We start from the raw sequence: 12,615 nt of genomic DNA, 5'->3' as shown, positions 1-12,615 counted from the left end.
AAATGACCCTGATCAGCCTGATGGGGGAGCTAAAAGTAAAGGTCAAAAATGTAAAATCTGAAGTCCTGTGATTATTACATTACCAGTCGATGAAGAGTGGTGATGTATCGTACTGCTGCCTTACTCACTGACTGAGAATCTCCACCATTCACTGAGACATGTCAACTTGTTTGGGAAACTGATTTAGCATTGACTACCTGTTGATTAATGCTTGCTTTTTTTCACTATGCGCCACTCTAACTTATGCAGCCTGAAAGAAAGATCACAAAGGATGGCAGGCAGGAGTCTGCGGGACGTCCACCCACATATGTCCTACACAGGACTCTGCTATCTCTACTGGGCAGCAGCAGATTCACACATGTCAGAGCCTGAGAGAAAGGCCTTTGTACACACTGACAGGTGGAGCAGGAATGTCAAAGCCACGCATTGTGTAACGGAACAATGTTCCTCCGGCAGACGAGCAAATACAAATGCACCTTCACGTTCAAATTTAGATTTACAAGCGTGCACAATGGTGCATACAAACATCCCCCTCCTCTCCACCGCCCACATACAAGTGCACACAAATAATTGCACACACACACACACACACATTCACTCCTTAATACATATACCCAGAGTCATGTGCGATCTACTCTACATTGACCTGCTGTGACCTCCTGGCTAATCACCAGTTTTTACACCCACACATTCTGCAGCATCTGTGGCATTCAGGGGGTGTTTAAGATAAGAGGTATTTCCGAGCATTTACACTAAATTGTGCTCATTATCCTTTCACCACAATCACTGCTAACATTGTGAGAATATCCAGGTAGTTATTCATGGTTGTCGCTACAAAATCAATACATTTTCTAGATGCATATTATGGTTATATGTTAAGATACTGTTGGCAGGTGAAAGTTAAATCATTCTGAAGATATAGACAATAAATTGATAAGTTTGAATAGATGTGATGTATGTAAGACACAGATTTCTCAAAAAGTTTTAAAATGACTAAAAGGATCAGTAACTGTGTAGGTGTGTGCCTTTGGGAAAGTTTTTCATATTGCCCAACTGACCTTTAAATTATTTTTCTGTTTAATTTTAATGGTGTTTCCTGCTGACATTTCATTCCAGACCTGAGGCAACATGCAGAGAAAGTAGAGCATAATAATCACAGCAACAATGCAAAGTGTCTGCAGTGTTTGTCAAAGTGATCCTTAATGTTTGATTGAATCTGGTATTAAATCACAGATCATGTATATGGCACACTGTAAATAAACAAATTGTGACAATCCGCCTGAATGCACAGACATTTCCAATGGCAAATTAACCCGTGACTATTTGTACAGTTAAAAAGATAAATGCCACTAGTAGCGTTTGGCCCTGTTTAAGGCAATCGGAGCCATTCCTGAAACTCACGTGCTTCACCCAGCTGACTCCTAGCTCTGATTGTTTTCTCATGACGCACTGGTATATTTGTATTGTGTTACAGCAACCATTTTGATGACAGCACAAATATACACAAACCCCAGTTGCCTCTCCCAGCTCTACTCTCACTCAGCCTTTAAGATGGGGGTCGTCTACACATGTCTCCTGTCTAAAAATACAGAAATACCTAGAGGTGTCTTGTGTACAAAGAGAAATTAAAGAGAAAAAGAGTTAAATGGATGATCAAGATGCAGCCATGTAGACTGATATAAAGCAGTTTTTCTCAGATACACTGTTGAGTCAAAATATTTCGGGACAAAACATTCCAAAGAAGAGAAAAGAAAATTAAATAAAAGCATAAATAAATCAAAATTAAGCTAAATAAAGTAAAAAAAAAAAAAACCTGGATCAAATATTGCTCTCTCAAGAGTACTGGAACCATAACTACCCTCATATGGTACAAACTGGTTATTTTAATGGATTCCTAGCCAGAAGAAAATGGTCAAAGAAATTCATTTGAGTAAGAATGTGGGTGCATAATAGCCTGGCTTAAACAATCCCACCCCACTCTCCAGCACTATCACTGGGACACATTTTCAGCCGCAGGAGAGGGAAAAGGTAATCTCCCATATGACATTTTCAGAAGAAGAGGAGAAACATGTTCCAGGAGCGTTAATGTGTGCCAAATGAGTTTCATTCTTTTCAACAGGAATAGTTAAAACACTGCGTAGGTGCAACCTGGAGCACTTTGATTGAAATGGAGAGCTGCATAAAATTACATGGCAATAATTACATAGATTAAATATGACCTTCTACCAAATAGCAGAAAAAGATGATGCACTGAACACACTTAACCGGGCTGCAAACATAATCTACCCATCTTCTTTCTCCCCTAAACCTTTTTTTTATCTTGGAAAAGTGTTCTCTTGCTAAATCATCATGTCTAGTGCCCTAGTGGGGGAAATTTATGGAACCTGCAGAATATATTACATGTTCATTTCAAAATCAAATAACTTGTGTCCAGTGAATATATTGTTTCATATGCATTACTAAATGGCCTTGCTGACTATGGCAAAAGCTTTCAAGATGTTAGTGTTAAGTGTTAGATAATGAAATCAATACAGTTATGCCTCTGAAACCTACTAACCAGTCAAGAGGAAGTGCAGCTTTCTGAGGTTTACTGGTACTGTACATTGCCTTGGACTCATTAAAACGGAAAAGAAAATGGAAGTGCGAAAGCAGCATGACAAAAGCAATTTGCCTGTAAAATCTTTTTTTGTCTATGGAACAAATAGAGACGTGGTGTGATGCAAAGCTTATGCTCCTTTTGAATGATTTGAATGAGGGTTTGCAAAGTATCTGCATGGCGACAGCTGCAGGAGTGATAGTTATGAGTGTACTCATGCTGAGGTGAGTATCAAACACCATTTAATATAAATACCCTATGAATATCGGAATGGATTAGAGCAGTAGTTTATTGCCTTTTATCTTTTCTTTTAATGAAAATAAAGATGTATGTTCAAAGCCTGCTGAGTGCACAAATAAACTAGATAGATTTTCTAAAAATGTGGCTTCAATGGGCACAAGAAAGCTTTAAATCTATCTGTTTCAAGAAGTTGAGAGTTAACTTGAAAAGAAGATAGCAGAATCAAAAGTGTGCTCTGAAGTTCAATACCACCTTTAGTCTCAGAGTAATCTCAGTATCTTGAGATTTGGCGGGCCAAGTTTTAAGCTCATTTCTCCAGGTTGTTATCTGAGACGGATTTATGGCGCCTTTTATGTGAAACAGACACTGGGGGTTCTGGGCCATTGCAGTTTAATGCTAAGCCTGAAGAAGATGATGTGGCCCTCAGTAAAACATCTGTGGTCGCTCTTTCTCATTACGCTTAATGGCATACCTTCCCTCAGCCAGTCCTCCTCTGCTCTAAGAACAAACCAAGTATCTGTGTCGACTCAGGGGAGAGTTACATCCTCTTCTTTCTCATTTATCTGTTAAACTGTATAAACTAAAGGGAGCAACAAGATGTTTATGAACACATTATATTTGCTCCATCTATTATAGTGTCTCATTAAACTATATTGGTTTTGTTAATTATTGTTTCAGGAGCCTAAATTGGAAGCATTAGTTATTGATTTGAGTCTTTCTACAACAAGCATTTAAACTTTCTATATTATATAGTAGCCCATTCAGTTATAGCACTTTGGTATTCATTTTCTCTACACTACTGTGTCTATAAAAAGTATTGAGAGTGTTTATGTTGTACTGTCTAACAGCTCTGAATCATCAATGGGGATTCAATATGGCTTTTTTTACATTCATCAACAGAAAAAGACACTTTGATAAAAACAAAGCGTTCCCCTCTTACTACAATATTATCTCACCAATAGGTGGATCTTCCAGCCACAGGTGTATATTTACACTTTAATCAAACTAAAACCCATTAACCATATACAGGTAATCTCCAATTAACTGATTATGTGACTTCTGCAACCAACTGGCTGCAGCAGGAGAAATCTGTTTTCACCTTGACATTCAAGACTCCTTGTCTGTTGATTTGGGTAAAATAAAAAGCCACATTAAATCTTCTTTGATTCCATCATGCTGTAAAACACTAATGAATAAAAAACATCCTTGGAAGGGCGAATGCTTTTTTACTGGCACTCTAGTCATTCAGATGTCTCATCACTCTAAAAACCTAAAGAGGAGCTGCAAATTTAAGAGCATGCCATCTCCACCTGATCAGACCATGTAGCTTAACTTTCTACCAAATTAAATCAAGGTGTCAGATACAGTTGGCACAGAAACTGACTAAAATGGAAACCTGGTAGTTTAGTAATAACCTTAAAGTAGAATAGAGTTTTTGTCTATGCAGCGTACCACTTCATATGCAATAATTTCTGAGTAATACAGTTAAAATTTGACAAAAGGTCACCTCTCACTGCAAGTATGAAGGTAGAGCTTTGTTTGATTATAAAAATGGACGACGCATCTCAACTTCTCCCGCTCTGCAAATGTGAAGCCAATTTTGCCATTTTGCTTGTATGACATCATTTGGAGCCAGAGTCTGCACAGTAGAGCTGGATGGTGGGATGATGGCCTGTGGGATACACCCCCGGGGCCATGCTGCCTGATGGAGATTTGAGAGTGGTTGTCACAGCTGTCAATCATGATATCACACCTTTGTACATTGTCAAATAATTAAAAACAAACTTATGAGAAAAATGAGCACTAGGGGGCAATCGAGATGTTTTGGCTTCACTTTTAGGGAGCTGTCATGCTGCCCATATTTAGTCATTGCCTAGCGTAGCACAAAGAGTTTGACACAGAACATATGATTGTGAGTAAAACCACAAATGGTAATTTTTTTCTTTTCCGTTTCTGTAAGGATTAAAGAAATGAAATACAACATTTTAATTAGCAAGCTTTAGAGGTGTTTGGACAGAGCCAGTCTACAGTCGCTGTTATTCTGGTCTTTGTGCTAAGCTCAGCTAATTACCTTGAGCTCTGTACTTGCACATACTTGCACATACATGTCAAATACGTTTATTTCCCAATATGCTGACCAAATCCTTTAAAAGTGAACAATAAATTCAAATGAAACCATTCATCATCTCTCCTTTACATTCCAGTGTTACTCTTCCGGTCTGACACTACTAATCCCCCAGTGTAGAGTCAACACTCATTCAACAAACATTTATTATTGTTGTCACCCACTTGTTATGTATTGTAATGTGTTGTTATTTAATGGCAGTGCACTTAGTTTGTGTTGCACTGCTTTACGCATTGCTATCCATCAGCCTCAGCAGTCTGAAATAACAATTTGGCCAAAGAGTGCCCTGGTAGCTGAGTGGTTACAACAATACAATAACCACAGCTGCCCTTGTTCCGTTCAGGCTAAAGGACATTTGTGGCATGTCTTCCCTCTCTCTTCCCTAGTTTGCTGCCCACCTATCTATTATCGGCTATCCAGTAAAGGCAAAAAATACCCAAACACATATATTTAAAAAGGAATCTGCCAACCACAGCCTCAAGGTGAACTTGAGCTTTGAAAGCTCTGTCCATTGACAGACTCAAATAACTTCAGACCTAATCTGTCTCAGTTTATTTAAAAATCAATCCATCCGTTTGCATGGGTATTTTAGCAAATGAATTTAATTAGAAGGTTATAAACAGCAACACATAAAAGAAAGAAATGACCCTCCTGTGTACCACTGTCTGCATAATAAAAAACTACGACTGGGTATTGTCTGGCACAAGTTGTCCTCTCTATGTCTTTCTCTCAGTCACTTAGTTCATGCCCTTCAGTTGACAGTCTCACATCAAAATTGGCTTACAAAGGGCACATTTCACTGCATCAGCCATGTTTTAGTGGTCCTGTGTCACTTCTGCTGATGAATGTATGGACATCTAATTAAGGAAATTGGCCTTGAGAGACCAACGCCATAGGGATAGATCTGACCTGCTCACTGATTTGCACTTGCCACTGCTGATTATCTCATCCAGAGACAATGATGTTTTATGGAGTGGAACGTCCTTGTCCAATAGTGGATTGCTACAATGATTACAATTAATTTAGGGTGGCAGGTCATAAAAGAAATATTTAGCAAGGATGCCATCAGTCTTACACCTCGCTGGGACTCAAGATTTATCTCTGTCACAGAATCACTCAAACTAGCATCCCGTGTATGTATGTAAAGAGTGACAGCTATGCATCATTATAATGTGCTGCCTATGGTTTCTGCACCAGGCTAATGTGACCACCGCAAGTGAAGTTTCATTCCACAATGGGATGTCCATCTTATGAAAAATAAAACAACCACACTCAGAAGATTGATTGCAGCCATAAACCCATAAAACTAAACATCACTCACTCACTGAAATTATGAGCTCTATATTTGTCATTTTATTTGTACTTCTTATTGAAGATATAACAGGCTGAAAAATACCAGTTGAATACAAACAAATTCAGATTTTCTGTATCTTTTATTACTAAAACAGCAATATCTGCATTCTGTATGTTCACTTTAGTCCAAAGTCAAAGGCACAACAAGCTACTGAAACACTATAAACAGAACTGCATGCCCACGTGTGCAGTGGTGTGAGCCCGTACAGGGAACTACTCTCAAGAGACTGAAAACCTGATCGCCGTTGTTAGTCTTTGGAGCTGTTTCAAACAAACTTTCAAACAGTTTTTGAACAAGAATGGAGGTCTACAGCACAGAGAAATACAATACAGCAGGCTTTGGATACACACACAATAAACACAAACTTTTGTTCTTACATTTCTGTTTGTGCATTAAAGTTGTTTTTTTTTTTGTTTTTTTTTAATTATGAGATTTAGAGGTCCTGGTTGGTGTAATGTTGAACTTTCCTCTTGTTTCCAATCTTTGTGCTAAGCTAGGCTATTTGGCTCCTCCCTCCAGTTCCATACTTGACCATTCCTGAATGTTCCTAAATACAAATCCAGAGGCATATGTCAAATGCATGAATCAATACGTTGTTCAGTGAATGTCTTAGCTTATGACAATTGATTTTTAGGCACTTAATTTCAGTCCACCCACACAAACAGCTGCCTGACTCCCCCTCTCTGCACCCATCAGTGACACATGATCTTCCTCTGTAGCCTTGACCTTCTTTCTTCATGCTGTGAGCAAATTGTGACGGGCTGCAGGCCCCTTTGTGTGGCCCCATGTTGACCACCTCAACAACAGGTGAAAGGTTTGTTATAGGCACTGCTTAAAGCCCCTCAGGACGGATGGAGCCAGATGATAATCCATGTGAGCTCAGTGTGAAAGAATGGTCAGCAAACCAACGTGAAAACTTATGCCAAAGGATGTGAGGAGCTATTGTGGAGATTTAGACATCAAGCAATGATGAAATGCTTTGTCCTTGTCTTTGTGCTTGGAGGTAATTAAACTCTCTCAGCTCTCTTAGTTTGTCCCCTATGTGGGCCACTGTGGGTGATTACAGATGGATGGTAATGTGGAAATCAATCTGCTATACCTGGAAAGAAAAATTACAGAGTAAGACACAAAAAGAATAGTGGTGACAGGAGTATCTGCTAGAAAGATTTTTCCTCGTACGGCAGCCTCAGATCAAAGCTGCATGGATTGTACACAGTGTATCACTGCAGTGGAATATTTACATAGTCATTAAAGAGAGTGGATGTGTACAGAGGGGGATGGCAGAAGTTGGGGGAGGAGTAAAATATATGTCAGTAGTTTTTTTTCATGGGGCTACAAGCATGTCAGTGAGAGATCAGAGCTGTTGTGCTTCTTGGGGGAGGAAAAATGAACAAAGAGAGAACAGAGATCTTCTTATCATTATGTGAAAATCATTGTTCTTGTCAAAATGTCTGTTCACCCCAAGTGGCAACCACCATGTTTTGAAGTACGTTAAAGTGCAACACTACCAGCAGTGCTAGATGCTGGCTCCAAAAAATCCTCGGCTCCAATTTTCTCCAATTCCAAAAGCGAAGTTTTTTTTTTCTTCTTTCCATCAAGTCAATATGGTCTCAGTCAACTTGGAAATTGATTTGAGGAATCTGTCTGGTATGTCTGCCATGTTGGCATTGATTGGTGACTGTAATTGATAGCTCAATCACCTACTGCTCTTGTACTCTTGAGCCATCCATAAGCAGCTTACAAGGGTTTCCAACCAGCAATGCAAACCAAGGGATGATCATACTTTGTTATGTCTAGCTTTATATACAGTCTATGGTTCTCCCAAATTCCCAAAAACCTAATTTACTTTAATGTATGTGGTTGGCAATTTTCTACATTTGAATTATTGTCAACAAATCTCATGTGCAGAACCAAAATAACAATGAATTGATCCTTCTTAAAGTATTGTGTGCTGTTGTCCAAAAACTATTACAAACATGTCAGTTAGCCACACCGCTACACTGGATAACATGTTCTTTTGTCACAGAGGGTTATTGGCATATTCATTTGTTTAGAGATGGCTGCAAAGACTAATAACAGCGATCAGATTTTCATTATCCAGAGAGCATTTTCTGTAAGGGATATGCCACTACATTTACATGAATCATATATCATGATCTTGACTTTGTACTAAAGTTCTTTGAGAAATTTGGAATGTAGTGGAAAAGTCATACATAAAAACTGCCAGAAATAGATGTGTAAGGAATTAAAAAAAGAAAAAAAGAAAACAGTGATAGAGAGAGAAGTTCAGACCTTTCTTACTTCCCCACCTCCACATGCATAGTCAATCACTGTCAGAAGTGGGTGTAAATGTTGAATTGTTGTTTTCAGAAGGCTGTCGGATGCAGCCCATTCAATTCTAATGTTGGAAAGGTAAAGGGGGATTGGGTTTACTAAGCTGTTCAGTCAACAGTCAAACAGTTGTGATTAATTACGCTGTCACCTTTAAGATTTTTCAGCATGCCTCACTCAAATCACCCGTCAGATTGACTAACAATGTATAAGCCGCCTCGCCTTCTACACCTTTCCCAAAATTGGGAGAAATGTGTGTAATCAGTTTTGCATTTTTCCAGAACTGGCAATCCAACAGCCACTCACATTTAGCATAGAGATTGTGCAGGTGTGTGAAGGTGCAAAAGTAAGCAAGATTTGAACCTCTCTCTCTCTCTCAAGGTCTCCTTTTGGCCTTTACACAACTATTTGCATCACAACATAAATGGCATTAAGGAGATACTATACAAAAGTATGCACAATTATTTGCAGTTGAATGACTCTCTGCCTTCATGCACGGTCAAAAAGGTGTACTTTTGCATTCAGACGGTATATCATACAAGCACTCTCTGGCCTTTATTCTCAAAAGTCAAATTGGTGTTGAATTTTCCTGAATGTAATTTGTAAAAAATGTGAGCACCACAAATTAAATTCCATTCACCTCAATTGATGAATGGAAAACTAATTTAAAATCTTAAATCAAAACTACCTTCATTGTTAGACACTACTAGAAGAAATGTGGGTTGACCAACCCTTTAAACAGAAACTTGAGACTTAGCTGCCCTCTTTGCTGGTGGTTACTCATGCTGAATTTCCAGCTTGTTATCAGACGGGTGTTTTTACGGTCCTCTGTTAATTCTGTTGCTATTAAATGTATTATCATCTTGATTGTGCATTTGCATCATTATTTCTGAAGATCTAATAGGCTTTTTTCTCACCTTTTGTTTTGCAGTTTCACAGTTTCTTCCACTTCTGTTTGCATTTTCATGTGTGAGCAGTGGTTTTGATGGATAAAAAAATCTTTCATATTTCTTGTTATATTCTCCATGTGTTTCTTTCCATACTACAGTATGTAGGTCTGGGGATGTTGTGGGAGCCTCCATCACTCCTGCAATAAAACAGTCTCAATTTGCGGCAGAGTGTTAAACACGGCATCCATCTAAGAAGACCTTCCTAATAGCCCATTTCCCTGGAGAGCATGTGAGGCAATTTACAACAACCAATCATACAGACGGGGAAGTGGCCCCAGTCCTTTTTGCCAATAATGAGATAATGCACAAAGGCAACAGCACATTCCTTTCTCCATGTTTATGTTGTCAAGTAGAGCAATGATTTATGAGGAGGGGAATGAGATTAATAAAACACACATGATTATGATAAATGAGAACACAGGTTAATGCATGGGATCATGCTATTTTTCCACACTCGCCACCTAAACCAATGGTTAAAATTGATCAAACATGCTAGATGGGCAAGCTGCAAAGCATGTTGGTCCTGAACATGCACAGATTTGAGGCATAAACAAATACTGTCAGTTGTGAGTAAAATGTGTTAGGAGGTTGATCAAAGTCCCAGTGGGGGTGTTTTACCGTTGTTAAGTGCTTGTATGGTAATGGACTCAGGCTCTTGAAGGCAGCCACAGTGTGACATCTTTCACCCAGCTTCAGGTAAGCTTTTAATGGGTCCAACAACCAGCCTGAGCTCAACAAACATAAGAAGGTGAGTGTGACCTGCAAAATCTCAAGGTTGGAGAACAAAGGTGCACCGCAGCTGTGTAGGTGAAGATCAGATGTGTCTCTTGATAGATGTGTGTATTGTTAAAGGGGAAGCTTTGTCTTGGGATTTTCTTTCTTTGTGATTAATTGCACCACAGCCAACAGTCTTTGGTTCAGCTGTCCTGTGTTGGTACTTATTCAAAAATGAAGGAAGTTTTGGGTGATGGCCAGTGAAGAATGTCTGTTGAGTAAATACTCATATCATATGATCATATGACGTGGGTTTGCTTGAGAAGAAAATAATTAACACTGAACCCTGCATTTCTCTGATGTTCTGAGAAGTGTCTTGGTTTTCCAGGCAACAACTTTGATGTTTTAGTTCTTTTATCAGTGTTGTTTGCGGTCGGAGTAGGGAGCTCCAGCTTTACAGTGCAAAAGGTGTAAAAACAATCAATATATACTCACCTGATCAGCAGCAAAAACGAGAGGCTAGTTAACAGCTAGCTGGTATAGAAATTGAAGTTGGTCAAGGTGGAACTATTATCATGATAATTCATTATGTTTATAGGCTTTTATAGGCTGATATTGTTTATGTAAAATATTTCTCTGGAGAGTAACTATAACTTTCAGATAAATATAGTGTAAAAAATGTTCCCTCAGAAATGTAACTTAGTAGAAAAAAAGGCATAAAACGAAGAAAAATTACCTTAAAAATGAAATACTTGAGTACACTTTCCACCAATGCTCATTTTAGTTTGGAATACAAAACAAGAACAAATTGTTTCACAGTTTATTGATAAGTGAACTGAAAATATATATTGTACAACAGACATTTTGTGTCCATGGATTATGACAAAAATATCAAGTAATTAGTGCAGTATAATGTGCGAATGAATAGCCATTAACCACAATCACCTCTCTATTATTGCAACACCAAGTCAAAAAGGTCAAAGTCATTTTCAAGCTTGGGCAAACCTTGCCTGTGACCTTTTAGATTTAGTGTCAGGCAGTCATCATTAGCTGACAGTACAGCAGTGTGCCAGAAAACAAGCTCCATTCCTCCATACTGATCAGGCTAGGGAAGCTTCATTCTCATTTATCTAACACACTGCACACTATTACACACTTACAAACATCAGAGCCTGGGGGTTTGCGGGGGCAGATAGAGATTAAATGTCTTGCTCAAAGAGCAGCAATAGTTGTTAAGGTAGATGAGAATGTGCTTGTTCACCTTCTCCGATACAGATGTCTACATCCTGAGGGGATTTTCATAAGAGGGAATTAGATTCGGACCAGCAATCTGTTCTCCTCAACCTTTAACCTCCAGGATACAATTCAGGGAGGTAGAATGAAAGACATACATCTAAAATTTCCTTTCACTCTTTGGGGAGCACTTATGAATGAGGTTTAATTTTCATAAGTAACAGCCCCTAGAGGCAATGTTTTATATTTTATACAAGTTATAAATTACAGTCCACCACTCTCACTGTGACCAGAGCTTGAGGACATGGGTGTGTAGGTATATGAGGATACACACACATACATGTTGTAAGAGAAAGACCTTAAGAAAGAAAGTAAGAAAAAGAGAGAGATATTTAAACACATCCAGGAGAGGTCAGCTAGAAGACTCAGCCATTGCACTGCCCACACACTCCCACATGCTCAACATCATTAAAAACAAAAGGGCACGAATGAAACAATGCTGCAATCTATGATGCAACCAAGGAAAGTATGAAAGATCTGTTTGAGTAAGGATTCACCATAATCTTATACCAAGAATCTTAAACCACATTAAAGAAGGAGGAAAGAGTACTTTCATTTCATACAATTCTGTGCAGCCATCAGTGTGCGTGTATTTCCTGAATCACACCTTTTTGGCTCCTCATTTATGAATAAATTATTTAAAAGATGATTTAACACTGTTTGTACATCCTTTGAATGATGCTCATTTACCTTTAGATTACACACACATATAAAATAATAACCCAAATACATCTGCATATAATTTGTTTTAACACATTTTTGGCTGGGGTCTACTTAGTAAATTGGCTCTTAAACTGTTTGTTGTGTTCATTGCTTTAAAATTGTATTGAGTATCTTACACCACCCAGGGGGCTGGACAACATCCAAACAATGGAGAGCTCAATGAGAGTTCACAAGGAAAAAAATGGTGAGCAATCTGAGACTGCACTGGAATACATTTAATGACAATAGTACAGCCTACAAAGATTATGTTTTATGTTACATTTAAAGATTTAAAGTACAGTGCTGTGAA

Source organism: Scomber japonicus, chromosome 17, assembly GCF_027409825.1.
Source record: "Scomber japonicus isolate fScoJap1 chromosome 17, fScoJap1.pri, whole genome shotgun sequence".
NCBI lineage: Eukaryota > Metazoa > Chordata > Actinopteri > Scombriformes > Scombridae > Scomber > Scomber japonicus.
The sequence above is the reverse complement of the archived record's forward strand: the minus strand, read 5'-3'. Positions refer to the sequence as shown.